General features: G+C 49.5%; 1 protein-coding gene and 1 long non-coding RNA gene across 4 annotated transcripts in view; one reads left to right on the top strand and one right to left on the bottom strand.

Moving 5' to 3' along the window:
• Nucleotides 1–6,279: 6,279 nt before the first annotated feature.
• On the bottom strand, nt 6,280–15,359 carry LOC132381485 (uncharacterized). Its single transcript, XR_009508047.1, has 5 exons — nt 15,282–15,359; nt 15,146–15,179; nt 13,600–13,722; nt 10,371–11,837; nt 6,280–9,582 (listed from the first exon to the last, which is right to left on the bottom strand). It is a non-coding gene; the product is annotated as an uncharacterized LOC132381485 (long non-coding RNA).
• Nucleotides 14,978–16,279, top strand: part of LOC132381484 (prolactin-releasing peptide receptor-like) — a 37,191-nt gene continuing 35,889 nt past the window's right edge. For 2 of the 3 annotated variants that reach the window (XR_009508046.1, XM_059950929.1), the window contains exon 1: nt 14,980–15,860. The gene's annotated coding sequence lies outside the window, so the exon portion shown is untranslated. Of the gene's footprint in view, nt 15,861–16,279 lie in introns of all 3 variants that reach the window. The other variant, XM_059950930.1, reaches the window with a different exon arrangement.

Here is a 16,279-nt window from a genome sequence, read left to right as displayed (position 1 = left end):
GAGGAGGATGCAAAGAACATCATGGACAAAACGAATATCTAACGAGGATGTCATGACCAGAGCAAACACAAAAAGAGAAATAATGTATGAGATCATGAAAAGGCAACGTGACTTCACTGGACATGTGATTAGGAAAGAGGAGTTAGGATGCACGGTAATTATGGGAAAGATCGAAGGGAAGAAAGCAAGTGGAAGGCAAAGACAAACGATGATGGAGACAGCAGCCAGAGAACTGGAAATGAATACTGATGAGTCCTGACCCATAGATTGAAAAATGAAAACGAAATGAAATGGTCCACTCGACCCGGAACAGGAGTGTGTGGGCCACTCAGACTGGGCATGGCACCCGATGATGACAATGATGACCATCACCTCAGGTACAACAGCAACACTTTAAAAGCCATTTCGACAGACACACAAGCTCAGGCAGAGAAAAAGGAGGCACAAGAGACGGCAGGCGCTGGAACCCCGTGCAAGGAACCATCTGCGGGCCGGGCAGCATCTGTCGGGGAAGAGGAATTGCTGAGACCGTGTGTCCGGACTGAGAGAAGAGAGGGGAGATGGGTGGTCTGAGTGATAGATTCACGTACTGAGGAAAGACATGTGCAATGAAGTGCAGACTGCCAGATGTGCTCAGTAGGTTGAACATCTGTGGAGGCGGAGGGATAGTTGATGTTCGGGCCGAGACCCGGCATGTCAACGGGAAAAATTTTGGTTGACCAGTCAGGCCCTGAGCTGAACCGCGAAACCTGGAGGACTGGTGGGTTACTCTCGGTCTGACCTCTACCCTTTGACCTGTTTGGCATGGGTGACCCGACCAAGATCCAAAGCATGAAGCCCTGACTCCAACTGGCATTGCTCTCCGGGTCACTGAGGCACGTAAGCCTCCAGACCCTACAACAAGTTTGTGGTCCTCTTGGAGAAAAAAATCGCACTCTGCTCAAGCACACACTACGGATTCTTCAGACAAGAAACGGGCAAGAAATTCAACTCTACGCACACCAGAATATAATATACTAAAGAACAAACACTTCTCCACACGTTCAGTTCCACTGGTCAAGGTAGTTTTGCTTTTAAGTATAATTAAATCATGGGTCAATTGAATGATTGCATTTTGAGTTTGGATAATTTAACTGAGAGATAAAGACGATGATAAAGAAGAAAAACATGGGATACAGAACAAGTAGAGTTATTTTTCTCTGTGTTTTGTCAAAGAGGGTGGATTTTAAAGGATGTCTTAAAGGGCAGAGGGAGCCAGTGGAGCTTAAGGAGGGAGTGTCAGAGTTTGGGGTCCAGGCACCTACCACTGTGGTACAGTGTGACCACCCCTCCCACAGTGTGACCCTCCCTCAGTACTACCTCTCCCACAGTATGACCCTCCCTCAATACCACCCCTCCCACAGTGTGACCCTCCCTCAGTACTACCCCTCCCACAGTATGACCCTCCCTCAGTATCACCCCTCCCACAGTGTGGCGCTCCCTCACTACTGTCCCTCCCAGTGTGGCTTTCCCTCATTACTGCCCCTCGCCCAGTGTGGAACTCCCTGTACTGTCCCTCCCACAGTGTGGCTTTCCCTCAGTACTGTCCCTCCCAGTGTGGCTTTCCCTCAGTACTGTCCCTCCCAGTGTGGCATTCCCTCACTACTGTCCCTCCCAGTGTGGCTTTCCCTCAGTACTGTCCCTCCCAGTGTGGCTCTCCCTCACTACTGTCCCTCCCAGTGTGGCATTCCCTCACTACTGTCCCTCCCAGTGTGGCTTTCCCTCAGTACTGTCCCTCCCAGTGTGGCTCTCCCTCACTACTGTCCCTCCCAGTGTGGCATGCCCTCACTACTGTCCCTCCCACAGTGTGGGTTTCCCTCAGTACTGTCCCTCCCAGTGTGGCTTTCCCTCAGTACTGTCCCTCCCAGTGTGGCTTTCCCTCACTACTGTCCCTCCCAGTGTGGCTTTCCCTCAGTACTGTCCCTCCCACAGTGTGGCTTTCCCTCATTACTGCCCCTCGCCCAGTGTGGAACTCCCTGTACTGTCCCTCCCAGTGTGGCTTTCCCTCAGTACTGTCCCTCCCAGTGTGGCTTTCCCTCACTACTGTCCCTCCCAGTGTGGCTTTCCCTCAGTACTGTCCCTCCCAGTGTGGCATTCCCTCACTACTGTCCCTCCCAGTGTGGCGCTCCCTCACTACTGTCCCTCCCAGTGTGGCTTTCCCTCAGTACTGTCCCTCCCAGTGTGGCATTCCCTCACTACTGTCCCTCCCAGTGTGGCTTTCCCTCAGTACTGTCCCTCCCAGTGTGGCTCTCCCTCACTACTGTCCCTCCCAGTGTGGCATTCCCTCACTACTGTCCCTCGCCCAGCGCGGCGCTCCCTCATTACTGTCCCTCCCAGTGTGGCTTTCCCTCAGTACTGTCCCTCCCACAGTGTGGCTCTCCCTCACTACTGTCCCTCGCCCAGCGCGGCGCTCCCTCAGTACTGCCCATCCTGCGGCGCTCCCTCAGTACTGCCCCCCCCCCACCCCCCAGCTTGCCGCTTGTTCTCGGCGGGAAGAGAACTCCCGTGTCCGTGGAGTGTGCGAAGCTCACTCTGTCGGTGAATCTGAAAGGTGGTTCCTCGTCTCCGTTCGCATTTCGGCCCCGTCCTCTTCATCGGCGAGGGAGGGGCAGTGTCTGCTAAAACTTGTACCGGGTGTTGAACATGATGATCTTAGACCGGCCCCTCCCACCGCACAGAGCGCTCAGAACTTCCCCCCAGAGTGCAGAGCTCCCTCGTACTGCCCCTTTCAGAACTGCCCACCTCTTACTTGCCTCAACTCTCAATTGCCTGGCAATTTTCTGGGATGGCATCGTCCCTGGAGAAAGGGAGTCATAGAGTCGAGAGAAATACAGCGCAGAAACAGGCCTTTCGGCCCATCGAGTCTGTGCCAAACCATTTAAACTGCCTGCTCCCATAACCCTCCCTACCCATCTAAACTTCTCTTAAACGTTGAAATCGAGTTCATATGCATCACTTGTGCTGGCAGCTCATTCCACACTCTCACGACCCTCCGAGTGGAAGAAGTTGCCCCTCATGTTCCCCTTCAGCTTTTTACCTTTCACCCTTTACCCAGTTGTAAACTCAGTGGAAAAACCCTGCTTGCATTACATAATGCAATACATAATTGTAATGCATAATTTGTATTACTTGATTACTTGAATTTAGTTATTAATTAGTATTTAATCTTGAAAAGCTGGGACTGGAGCAGCTGTAATATTGCAAGCAGCCACCAGAGGGCGGTGTTGGCCATTATTGGGACAATTTGCGCACTCTGCGCCAAATTCTGCTTGAAAGCTGGGGATTGCATCCATTTCAAGCTCTATTTACTTATTTATTTATATTTGACTATTTATTTCTCTATTTATCTATTTACATATTTATTTATTGACTGATATACAGCGTGGAATAGGGTCCATCCAGGCCTTTTGAGCCATGACACCCAGCAACAACTGATATAATCCTTGCCTACTCACAGGAGAATTTACCCATCAACCGGTATGTCTTTGGACTGTGAGAGGAAACCAGAGCACCCGGAGGAAACCCACGCGGCCACAGGGAGATCATACAGACTCCTCGCAGATGGGGCAGGTCCACCCCAGTTCTTGTCCACAGGAAGTAGCCGTGGAGGTCAGTGATCGTCCGTCATGTCCGGGGCAGCTCCACTCCCTCAACCTCAGGAGTCTGGGTCCAGTAGTCGTCACTAACTGGAGTCTTCCTCGGTAGCGGTGGATGACCGTGATGTCTTCTGTGCCTTCTCCATGTCCTTCACTCTACACAGAGCGTTGCAGATCCACCTTCCTGCCCATCGGATCTCATCCTCCCAGTCCGCTGTGGCAGCGTTCCGGGCACAGAGCATCATATAAACAGCATTCACAATAAAAAATATGAATTGCCATAATTAAACAATCTTTACAAAGCTTCGGAGTGTGTATGCAGAATTCCATTCTGAGAGTCGTCTTCCCACAGGCAGCCTGGAAACAAAGAAACCCGTTCAGAGAAAACCATCCAACCCCCCCCCCCCCCACAAACCACGCAGAGGGCAACAACAGAACGAGAGCGAAAGGACCAGAGTATGGAACACAAAATCGGAGGAGTGCAGGCATATTCCTTTCAGTTCACTGTCTGCAGGGAATCCCAATTCAAAACTGTCCAAATTGGGAGCGGCCGGAAGCCCAAGGAGATCATAACGCAAACTGCGGAGCCTAATCCACAAACTGTGCCGACTAAGCCTTGCTCGGGCACCGCAGAGCGTTTGAACGCAAGGGCCTTGCCCGGGGAGCAGCGACCGAGAGGGAGGGAGGGGGAGTGCCTCATGCAGCCTCCTTCCTCCGGCAGGAGGGAGCGAAGAACGGCTGAACTCTGACTCCCCTTCCCCACTCGACTTGACCCATATACCAACCACCGTCGGCAGGACTTGCGAGAAATGGAGCTGTTGACGGGCTCCTGCACCGCCCCCCCCCACCGTCTCCCGGCTGTATATTTCTGCCCGCAGCCCCCTCGGAGACGGCAAAGCGCCAGACCGCTCAGCCGCTGCCACGTGGACCACAGCTGCTCACCGACAGTAGTAGGAGCCACACAGAAGTGAAAGGAGTAGTTTCGTGAACCGCCTGCAGGACGTCGCCCTTGGTCGAGTTGTCCGCCGGAGGCCCAATCTTCTTCCGGACTTGCAAAAATAACTGGGACAAAATAAGGTCAAAGGCGATCAAAGTAGTTCTGGTTTTGCAAACATTAAAATGCCAAGGAGTGTCACTCCCAGGGTGGAGCAACAGCACCTTATATCCCGTCTGGGCCGCCTCCAACCAGATGGCATGAACATCGAATCTCACTCTTTTATGCCCCTCTCTGGCCTCTCACTTCTTCTCACCTGCTTATCCCTTCCAAATGGATCCCACCCCCCCCCCCCCCCACTTTCTCCCATGGTCCACTCTCCTCTCCAATCAGATTCCTTCCTCTCCAGCCCTTGACCTTTCCCACTCCCCTGGCTTCACCTCTCACCCTCCAGCCATCCTCCTTCCCCCCTCCCCATCTGCCTTTTATTCTGGCGCCCTCCCCCTTCCTTCCCGGTCCTGAAGAAGGGTCTCGGCTCTGAAACTCCGACTGCTCATTCATCTCCCAAGGCGCTGCTGAGTTCGGCCCGGACTCTGCGCGTGTTGCCTCGGATTTCCAGCATCTGCGGAATTTTGCGTGTCTGTAAAATGCAACTCAGTATATTTAAAATTGCAACTCAATACCTCAAGAGAGCAAGAGATTCTCATTGGGGGGATCAGAGGTGGAGAGGGTCAGAAACTTTAAATTCTTTGGTAGAACCCTAACCCTAGGACAGCATGTCAACACAAAGAAGGCACGACCGGTTTTGGTTCCTTAAAAGTTTGCGTAGATTGGGCAATGTGACCTAAAGCGTTAACAAACTTCTATAGGTGGACGGTGGAGAGATTTCTGATTGGCTGCATCACATCCTGGTATGGAAACACCAATGGGAACGGAAAACTCTATGGAGAGTGGGTCTTGCACTTCGGTTGATCACCCAGTCGTGTGTTCAATCTATGATGGAATTACCGAGTATGTAACATGCTGTAATGTTTCACTGCTAATGTAATGGTTTCTCTGTAGCAGCAGTGTCTGGGTTATGACTAGAGATAACGGCGTTTGGAATGCGGGGTCTACCGAATGAGAGAAATGTCGTTCTTTCTTGCGAGTCTGGAAGGGAGATTTTCGCGCTCTTTTGCCGGGGAGAGATGAGGAGAGAGGACGGGAATGGAGGGAGTTGGTAGACCTCGGACGGAGTGGGCTTGGAGTGAGGGTCCGAAGGGCAGCGACGACCGGAGGAGGTCGATGGCGGACGACCGGAGGAGGTCGATGGCGGACGATCGGAGGAGGTCGATGGCGGACGATCGGAGGAGGCCGATGGCGGACGATCGGAGGAGGTCGATGGCGGACGACCGGCTTATCAGTCAGCTCCAACCTTGTGCAATAGACTGTTTCATGAGAATGGGCCTTTGTACTTTTTTTTTGTTTTCTTTACTAACCATTTAGTCAAAGAAGAATTATAAAGCTCAAATAAAAAACACAAAATGCTGGCAGAACTCAGCAGGCCAGACAGCATCTATGGGAGGAGGTCGTGATAACGTTTCAGGCCTGTGGTGAACTACATATACGTGTCTGGACACGCCCCCCCCCCCCCCCCCGCTGACTGCTCCTGTGACTCCTCCCAGAGACCCCTGTATAAAGGCGATTGGAGGCACTGCTCCCCCCTGTCTCCAGGATGTCGTGTGGGGATCTCTTGCTGCTGACTGCTCTCTTCCAGCTAATAAAAGCCTATATCTCGCCTCACGTCTCCGAGAGTTATTGATGGTGCATCAATTTTATTTGCTGGAAGAGAGCAGTCAGCAGCAAGACATCCTGGAGACTGAGGGAGGAGCAGTGCCTCCAATCGCCTTCATACCAGGGGTCTGTGGGAGGAAACCCTTCATTAGGGGGGGTATAAAGCTCAATCGTTTAATCGCATATTGTGTACTGCTTGTTATTTTGGGTTACTGATTTGTAACAGGACACGTCCTGCAGCATCCACCCAAATGAGATTTCTCGGCTGGGCTGGGGGCTATCGCCTCGTACATTAAACCGAAGCGAGAATTACACCCACAAGAAGATTAATCTCGTTGTGATATATACACGTCTCTTTGAACTTTGGATATGGCTGGGTCTACAACGAGTGCCGCCACAAGGAAGCGTCAGCACAGACTGCCACCGTCCAGGTCTCTGGCATCAGGAAGAAGGTACAGAAGCCCTAGGCTCCGCACCATCAGATTCAGGAACGGTTACCACTCTTCAACCACCAGGCTCTTCAAGTCAAGTCACTTTTGACGTCATTTCGACCATAACTGCTGGTACAGTGCACAGTAAAAAATGAGATAACGTTTTTCAGGACCATGGTGCTACATGACACAGTACAAAAACTAGACTGAATTACGTAAAAAACAACACAGAGAAAGCTACTCTAGAGTACTGCATAAAGTGCACAAATAATAAACAAGACAATAGGGCAGTAAGGTGTCAGTCCAGGCTCTGGGTATTGAGGAGTCTGATAGCTTGGGGGAAGAAACTGTTACATAGTCTGGCTGTGAGAGCCCGAATGCTTCGGAGCCTTTTCCCAGATGGCAGGAGGGAGAAGAGTTTGTATGAGGGGTGCATGGAGTCCTTCATAACCAACATGGATAACTTCGCTCAGCTTAACTCTGAACTGATTCTACAACGACCAAGGACTCTAAGACTCATGGTGCCAGTGTTATTTATAAACACTCAGTGGCCACTTTATTAGGTACACCTGCTCGTTAACGCAAACACCTGACCAGCCAATCACGTGGCAGCTCCTCAATGCGTCAAAGGACGCCGGCATGGTCTAGAGGTTTCAGCGGTTGTTTAGAACAAACATGGAAATGGGGAAGAAATGTGATCGCAGTGTCGTTGACCGTGGAGTGATTGTCGGTGCCAGATGGGGTGGTTTGAGTATCTCAGAAACTGCTGATCTCCTGGGAGTTTCACACACAACAGTCTCTAGAGTTTACAGAGAATGAACAAAAAAAAGGAATATCCAGTGAGTGGCAGCTTTGTGGGAGAAATTTTCTTGTTAGTCAGAAAGGTCAAAGGACAATGACCAGACTGATTCAAAATGACAGGAGAGCGACAGTAACTCCAGTAACCGTGTGCTTTAACAGTGGCGTGCAGAAGAGCATCTCTGAATGCACAACGTATCAAACCCCGAAGGGGACGGGCCACAGCAGCAGGACACCATGGACATACACTCAGCGGCCACTTCATTAGAGGCAGGAGGCTCATCAGGACATTGACCGCAGAAGAGGGCGTTAGCTGCTGGGAGGGGCTGGACAAACTTAGACTGTTCACTCCGGAGTTGCAGGGGCAGAGGGCAGACCTGATAGAGGCTCGTAAAATTATGAGAAGTATAGGCAGTCAGAGTTTTTCTCCCCAGGGTAGTGGGGTGGAGGTACGTCCCTACCAAAGGCGTAAGTCACTTCTTCCCTCCGCCAGCCTGTAGGTCACCCTTGGGCAAGGTGTAGCTCCTGCTTAGCCCCCGATCAGGGTCGTGTGAAGCCATGGGGGCAGGTAGCAGCCGGTGCAGATCACAAGTCCTGGTTATGTGACCACTGACGCCAGGCAGACAATCTCTGAAGAGTATTGATAATGGCTGGGGTCACCCGTCTTGTAAAGACACTGCCCAGAAGAAGGCAATGGCAAACCACTTCTGTGGGAAAATTTGCGAAGATCAATCATGGTCCAGGAAAGATCACGATCGCCCACGTCATATTTTCTTACCCCCTCCGCTGGCTCACATCATGGAGGAACGTGGGGGAGATTGACTAGGCTGGTAGGGAAGGTTCCGAATTGATGGCGCAGAATCTTGATGAAGAGGGTCTTCACACAGTTCTTCAAGGGCTATGATGAACAGCCATCCAACTACTAAAGGTGAACACACGAGAAAGGTCAAATGTGAGGGGTGGGGTAGGTTTATAGGAGATTTGCAAGGCAAGAAGCTGTAGGTGACCCAGAACCTTCCACCAAGAGAGGAGGCAAATGCAGGCATGGGGGCAATCTTCAAGGGGCATTTGGAACAGGTGGGAAACGGAGGCAGATGGGTGGGTTATGTGGGTCAGTACAGACGGGATGGATCAAAGGGCCTTTTCCACAGCGTACACACCCCATCACCGATGTCAGATCTCGCCAATTTCCAATCCCCAGGTTCTCTGACTTAGGCGCTCCAGAATGAAGGAACAACTTCGATCCTTCACGACAGACACGGACCATGCGAAACTAAGTGAGGAGCTGACAGAGTACGAAGGGGAAAAGGTATAAAGAAGAAGAAAGGGGACTAGAGATGGTGCTTTTGCAAAAAAAATCCACCACCTTTATAGTCCGGATAACATCACATCCTTGAGGCAAGAATCCACCAATCAAAATACTCTATGGCAGCACGCGGGTCATGTGATAAAGCATTACCTGCTATAGCAAATTTCCACCAGCAGGGGGAGAACAAAAGTTCAATGTTCAAAGTAAAATTTATTATACATGCCACCACATAACATCCCTGAGATTCATCTTCCTGCGGGCATAGTCAGCAAATCTATAGAGCAGTAACTGTGAACAGGATCAATGGACTGTGCAAATGCAAATATAAATAAATAGCAATAAGTAATGAGAAAGAGTCCTTAAAGTGAGACCATCGGCTGTGGGAACACCAGGACTAGAATGAGTGTAGTTGTTTCCTTTTGTGCACGAGCCTGATGGTTGACGGGTAGTATCTGTTCTTCTGCCTGATGGCAGCAGCGAGAAAAGAGCACGGCCTGGCTGCTGGTGACCTTTGACGATGGATCAAATCACAAAGTCTGCCGACACTGGAAATCCGAGCAACACACACAAAATGCCGGGGGAGCTCAGCAGGCCGGGCGACGTCTGCGGGGGAGAAAAGAACGGTCGACGTTTCGGGCCGAGACGATGGAAGCTGCTTTCCTGAGGCAACGTTGTACCTAGAAGTCGCTGTAACACCGCGTGCTGTGAATAACAGGAGTTTAAAATGTGATCAAAAATGACTATTTTAGTCTTACATTCATTCAACTAATATCTTATAAAAATTATTTAAAAAACAACCAACTCCAACACTGAGAATAGAGGAACTGGACGTGGGTCGCTAGCGTTATGCAAACTGCATCGTTACCGTCCTGCCCCAACTGCTGCTCTGTGGTGTGCTGTGTGGTCTTTTCATTTTTGGTCTCTTCATTCTGTCACTGACTCGCACCCCTTAACCACCCCATTGAGGATTCTCACTCCTCCATAAAACCCACCGTTAATCCTCTCCCTCCCAGAGTGAACACTTATAGTGAACAGTTATAAACACAAGGGGTTTGCAGGTGCTGGGAAACTTGAGCAGAACAGACTAAACGCTGGAGGAACTCAGCAGATCAGGCAGCGTCCATGGAGGGGAATAAACAGGAACTGTGACGAAACCCAATTTCCCTCGGGATCAATAAAGTATGTATGTCTGTCTGTCTTTTCAGGCTGGTGGAGGCTGGTATCTATCAGGAAGGTGCATTAGCTGGGATGGAATATGACAGGCATCTGATCCTGCTCACCAAACCCACTTTGATTAAAAAGTTCACCGGGGCCCTACGCCACTTAACCATCCCTACCTCAGCTGCCAGAATATCCTGCAGCCTAGGTACCCCAGGTCGACCCTATAGTTGCCTAAACAGCATCCTATGTTCTAACAAATACCTATGGCATGCCATGTTCCACTGTCTCTGGTAGCTTACAAAATTCACACCACCCGTGCCTGTACTTACCGACAAGCGTGCCAAAGCAGATTGCAAACGTGTGTGTCCTAACTTCAGTTTCGCCAACCACACACCTTCCCTCCTATCTATAGAGTCCCACCTGAACCTGAAAAGTTATCTAGATACAGTTAGCACAAAATTCACAGAATAGAAAGGAATGCATTCAGCTCAAAAGAGTGCGCATTTCAATTTTGCTCAGAAGTGCTATGAGCTAACTTGATGTAAACCTTTTAATTTTACTTAGCATATGATTTAAGAGTTGTCTGCCACCAATTTTATGTGTGTGCTACTGAAGTTAGAGAAGTTATTTTAAGTAATATCACCTTTTGCACATAATAGGACTTTAAGCGTTTTCAAAGCAAAAGAAAGCTAGTGGCAGTTCCAATGTAAATGCTATGTGGTAGGTTCCTGAATTCAGCTTGATTTTGAGTATTCCACGGTACTGAGTACGATTCATGCTGTTTCTATACAGTTACACCTCAACCTAAATAGTTATGTAATATACGTAATACAAAATTCACAGAATAGCAAGTAATGCATTCAGCTGAAAACTATGCACATTTCAATTTTCCTCAAAAGTACTATGTGCTAACTTGATGTAAGCCTTTTAATTTTACTTACCATATGACTCAGGGTTGTCTGCAAACATTTTTTTGTGTGTGCTACTGAACTTAGAGAAGTAACTTTGAGTAATATCACTTTTTTCACATAATAGAACTTCAGCGTTTTCAAAGCAAAAGAAAGCTTAGTACCTCTGATCTGATGCAACCAAGTTGTAATATTGCCTCACTCATAACCCGCAGATTCTGACATTTTCTAATAGAATAGGGGAATACCCTCAGGAAAGGGAGGCTATTCCTCTTAAACCTCTGCGTTCCCTGTGGTGGAGGTGCGGCCCAGCAGGGCGATTCAGTGTTTGAAAATGACGTTGAAGTAGATTTTGAATAGATGTTGAATGAATCTTTCAAGTCGGGGTGGTGTGTAAATTAAGTGGGAAGCCTGAAGGTGGCGCTGCTCCCCCACGATCTGGATCCCGCTGCCTAGGCGAGGAAGGTGTGGGGTTTGCCAAGTGCTTTTCAATCATCAGTTCCTGTCTGTTTAAAACATGGGATCAGAATTAGGCCATTTGGCCCATCGAGTCTGCTCCACCATTCGATTGTGGTTGACTTATCTTCCCTCTCAATCCCATTCTCCTGACTTCTCCCTGTAACTTTCCCTTACTAATCAGTAACCGATCAAACGCTGCCTTAATGTAGGAGCAGAATTAGGGATCCTGGCCCATCAAGTCTGATTTATCTTCCCTCTCAACCAATTTCTCTTGCCTTCATCCTGTAACCTTTGACAGTCTCACTACCCAAGAACCTATCAACCTCATCTTTAAATACACCCAATGAGTCGGCCTTTGCAGCTGTCTGTGGCAATGAATTCCACGGATTCACCATCCTCTGGCTGAAGAAATTCTTCCTCATCTCCATTCTGAAGAAAACCAGACAAGCATAAGAAGAAAACATAAAAATATAAGAAATAGGAGCAGGAGTTGGCCATTCGGCCCATCAAGCCTGCTCCACTGTTCAATAAGATCACAGCTGATCCCGCCACTGACTCCTTTTCCCCATGACCCTTAATTCCACTACAATGCAAAAATCTAACCAACCTTGTCTTAAGCATATTTGCTGAGGTAGACCCTATCCTGAGGCTGTGCCCTCTCGTCCTGGACTCCCCCACCAATGGAAACATCATCCCCACATCCACACTTTCAATAATCGATAGGCTTCAATGAGATTCCACACCCCCCCACCTCATTCTTCAAAACTCCAGCGAGAACAGGCCCAGAGCCGTCAAATGCTCCTGACATGTTAACCCTTTTGCTCCCGGATCCACGCTCATGAACTGCTCCTCTGGACCCTGTCTGTTGCCAGTGCATCCTTTCTTGGATACGAGGTCCAAAACCGTTGGGAATATTGCAAATGTGTGAACATCATATGAACGTTCAGTTGGAGCATTGCAATTGGAAAAGGGGGGGGGGGCAGAAAGGCAGGCTGCTTTTGTTCACCCTGGAGAAGATGAGGATAAGAGATTATGATCAGAGATTAAGGGAGCTAGGGCTTTACTCTTTGGAGAGAAGGAGGATGAGAGGAGACATGATAGAGGTGTACAAGATATTAAGAGGAATAGACAGAGTGGACAGCCAGCGCCTCTTCCCCAGGGCACCACTGCTCAGTACAAGAGGACATGGCTTTAAGGTAAGGGGAGGGAAGTTCAAGGGGGATATTAGAGGAAGGTTTTTCACTCAGAGAGTGGTTGGTGCGTGGAATGCACTGCCCGAGTCAGTGGTGGAGGCAGAAACACTAGTGAAGTTTAAGAGACAACTAGACAGGTATATAGAGGAATTTAAGGTGAGGGGTTATATGGGAGGCAGGGTTTGAGGGTCGGCACAACATTGTGGGCCGAAGGGTCTGTAATGTGCTGTACGATTCTATGTTCTATAAGAGCTGACCTAATAGAGGTATGTAAAATTATGAGATTCAAGATTGTTTATTGGCATTCTTCAGTGCACGAGTGTGAAGGAGAATAAATTGATTGTTACTCTGGGTCTGGTGCAGCATAAAAAGCACAATGAGATGGTGGTCAAGATGGCGGCTGCATACAACGGACATCTTCTGGATTTCCCTTCTTTTATGTCCTTTATGTCCGTGGTTTTCACCTTGAACGTGATTCTGGAACTTTTGGAGTTTCTGTGATTTGCAGTTTGGAGATGGTTTGGGTGGTCCAGCACCCTGCAGTGTTCGAGGCAGAGGTTATGCCGGTTTCCGTGGCGTGAAGCGACTGAGAGTACGAGACTCTCCCCTGGATAGGACACCAGTCTATTGCGAGGTCAACCCCCAGCATTTTGCCAGTATCCATTTTCAGCTGGGTGGACTGGAGCAGTGTGTAGTTAAGCGCCTTGCTCAAGGACACAACACGCTGCCCCGGCTGGGTCTCGAACTAGCGACCTTCAGATCGCTAGTCCAACACATTAACCACTTGGCCACGCGCCACACAAGGGTGAGTGTGCTGCCCCAGAATGGACATGACAAGAGGAGCTACCCCCTCCCTGGACACCCCGTACACCCCCGATATAGTGGGATATTCGCATTATAACCACAGACACTGTGGGAATATTGTCGGCGTCACAGTCAGGCTGCCATAGCTTCTCACGGTTTGCCCGGGGTGGTAACTCGGTGACACATGTACACACCTTGTTGGCGTCCGGCATTCAGCGCCGCCCCTCGAATCTCTTTTCGTTTTGTAACTTCGAAGCGTAAACACTAATTCGGAGGAAGACGCAGGAGTCCAAAATGCGGGTCTAACCGTGTGTTCACTTTGAGCGAGGCGCGCACGTATCCGTGGCAGGGTTATATTTAAATGAACAAGAATGCTTAGTCAATGTATATAACACTATCCACAATAAAGTGATACATAACGATTATCTTTACGGTCAAATGAAGCAGTGAATATTATCTTTTACATCCCGAGAGGAGTGAGATACTGTGACAGAAAACGTCTCACGCCGGCTTGGCGCCTGTGAGAACCCATATTGCACTTAGATACCCTCACTGACCCGGTGTACACACCAGTGTTTGGCTGGTAAACAGTTACAATAACAACACTAGGTAGAAATTATATTATTTTAAAAATGCCTTTTATAGTTAAAGATTAATTTTACAATAATAACCTTTGAACTGTTTTTTTAAAAATGTTTCATTTATATCGACCAGTCTCTGTCATGCTTTTAATGAGTAATTAGTGAATGCATGCACTTAAGCAAGAGGACTCAGAATTTTCCTGAAAGAAATCTATAATTATTGTTACTAATTCACTAATTAAGAATAATATCTTAATTAGATAAAGAAAGAGAGAAAGAGAGGGAGAAAGAGAGGGAGAGCGAGATGGAGAGAGGAGAGAGGGGGAGAGAGAGGGGGAGAGGGGGAGAGGGGGGAGAGGGGGGAGAGGGGAGAGAGAGAGGGAGAGAGAGAGGGGGGAGAAAGAGAAGGAGAGAGAGACGGAGAGAGAGGGGGAGAGAAAGGGAGAGAGAGAGGGAGAGAGAGAGGGAGAGGGAGAGAGAATGGGAGAGAGGGGGAGAGAGAGGGAGAGAGAGAGGGAGGAGAGAGGGAGAAAGAATGGGAGAGAGAGGGGGAGAGAGAGAGGGAGAGAGAGGGGAGAGAGAGGGGGAGAGAGGGGGGAGAGAGAGGGAGAGGGAGAGAGAATGGGAGAGAGAGGGGGAGAGAGAGGAGGGGAGAAAGGGGAGAGGAGGGGAGAGGGGAGAGAGAGGGGGAGAGCGAGACGGAGAGAGAAAGGGAGAGAGGGGGGAGAGAGAGGGGGAGAGGGGGGAGAGAGAGAGAGAGGGGAGAAAGAGAGGGAGAGACAGAGAGAGAGGGGGGAGAGAGGGGGGAGAGAGAGAGGGAGAGAGAGAGGGAGAGAGAGAGGGAGAGAGAGAGGGAGAGAGAGAGGGGGGAGAGAGAGAGGGAGAGAGAGGGACAGAGAGAGGGAGAGAGGGAGGAGAGAGGGAGAGGGAGAGAGAATGGGAGAGAGAGGGGGAGAGAGAGAGGGAGAGAGAGAGGGGAGAGAGAGAGGGGAGAGAGAGAGGGGGAGAGAGAGGGAGGAGGGAGAGGGAGAGAGAGGGAGAGGGAGGGAGAGAGAGAGGGAGGGAGAAGGGGCAAAATGAGGATACTGATTCTTAAGCCAAAATGAGAAGTTAATGGATGTTGTATCAAACCTTTGGCTGTTTAAGAATAGATAATAACCTCGGGTTGGATCTGCACTGTGACTTCTATCCCACTATAAACAGAGAGAAAACAGTGTTATGTACCCTGGCAGATTGAGCAACTTTGGAAGTTTTGGCTTTTGTGTTGAGTTAATGATGCATCATCAATAACTCACACTGAGACGTAAGGCGAGATATCGGCTTTTATTGACTGGAAGAAGGAACCAGGAGTGAGTGTCTATCATACAAGGTCTTGGAGACTGAGGCCGAGCGTCAGGCCGCAGATCTCCTTTATACAGGGGCCTGTGGGAGGAGCCACAGGAGCAGTCAGCAGGGGCGTGTCCCGACAGGCACATAGTTCACCACAGTTAACATTCTCAGAGCTGAGTTCACATGAAGCGGAATCCTGAACTCCTCTCCACTTTGCAGAACTCCATCAAATAAATAGTGATTAATCAGCGACGGCCATTGCCCACAGCCAGTCTGTGCTCGAGAGGCTCCAGCATAATCTCACTCGGGTTTTGACTCCGTTGAGGTGGAAGAGCAAGACCCTGGTGTAAGAAGGCAACCTGGTTACGGGGCATCAATGATCAACGGGCGTTGGAATCGTCGCCTGAAAGGCTGGTGAGAGACGCAACAACAGTTGTCTGAATTTTTGTAGCGTCTTTAATCGTCCCAGGTCGTTTCAGAAGAATTTCTCCGAGCCGGTCCTGAAGAAGGCACGGGGGGAGATCTTCAAGTGCTCAGCTGAAGAGGTAAGTTTTAAAGAAGGAGGGAGGGAGAGAGAGAGAGGGCCAGGGAGGGGATTTCGGAGGTTGGGGCCCAGGCTGTTGAAGGGACAGTCAGCAGCGGTGAAATGGAGAAGAGCGGGCAGTATTTCGGAAGAGAGGCGAGGTGAGGCTGCAGAAGGGATGCGAACATGATGATGAGGACTTTAATACTGGAGTGTTGTTTAACCAGGAGCCAAGTCATAACAGTAAAAGGCCATTCAGCCCATTACGCTCATGCTAAACATCTAGCCCACCTGCACTAACCCTTTAGGTTCATAGCTTTCTCAGCCTCGGCCATTCAAATGCTCGTCTAGACACTTAAAGAGAGATTCAGACTATCTTAATTAGCCCCAGGTACTTTGAAAGATACAGCGAAGCGCGCGGCCAACACAATGGCCAACACA

This window comes from Hypanus sabinus, chromosome 26 (genome assembly GCF_030144855.1).
Source record: "Hypanus sabinus isolate sHypSab1 chromosome 26, sHypSab1.hap1, whole genome shotgun sequence".
NCBI classification, from domain to species: domain Eukaryota; kingdom Metazoa; phylum Chordata; class Chondrichthyes; order Myliobatiformes; family Dasyatidae; genus Hypanus; species Hypanus sabinus.
This window is presented reverse-complemented; position numbering and strand designations above follow the sequence as displayed.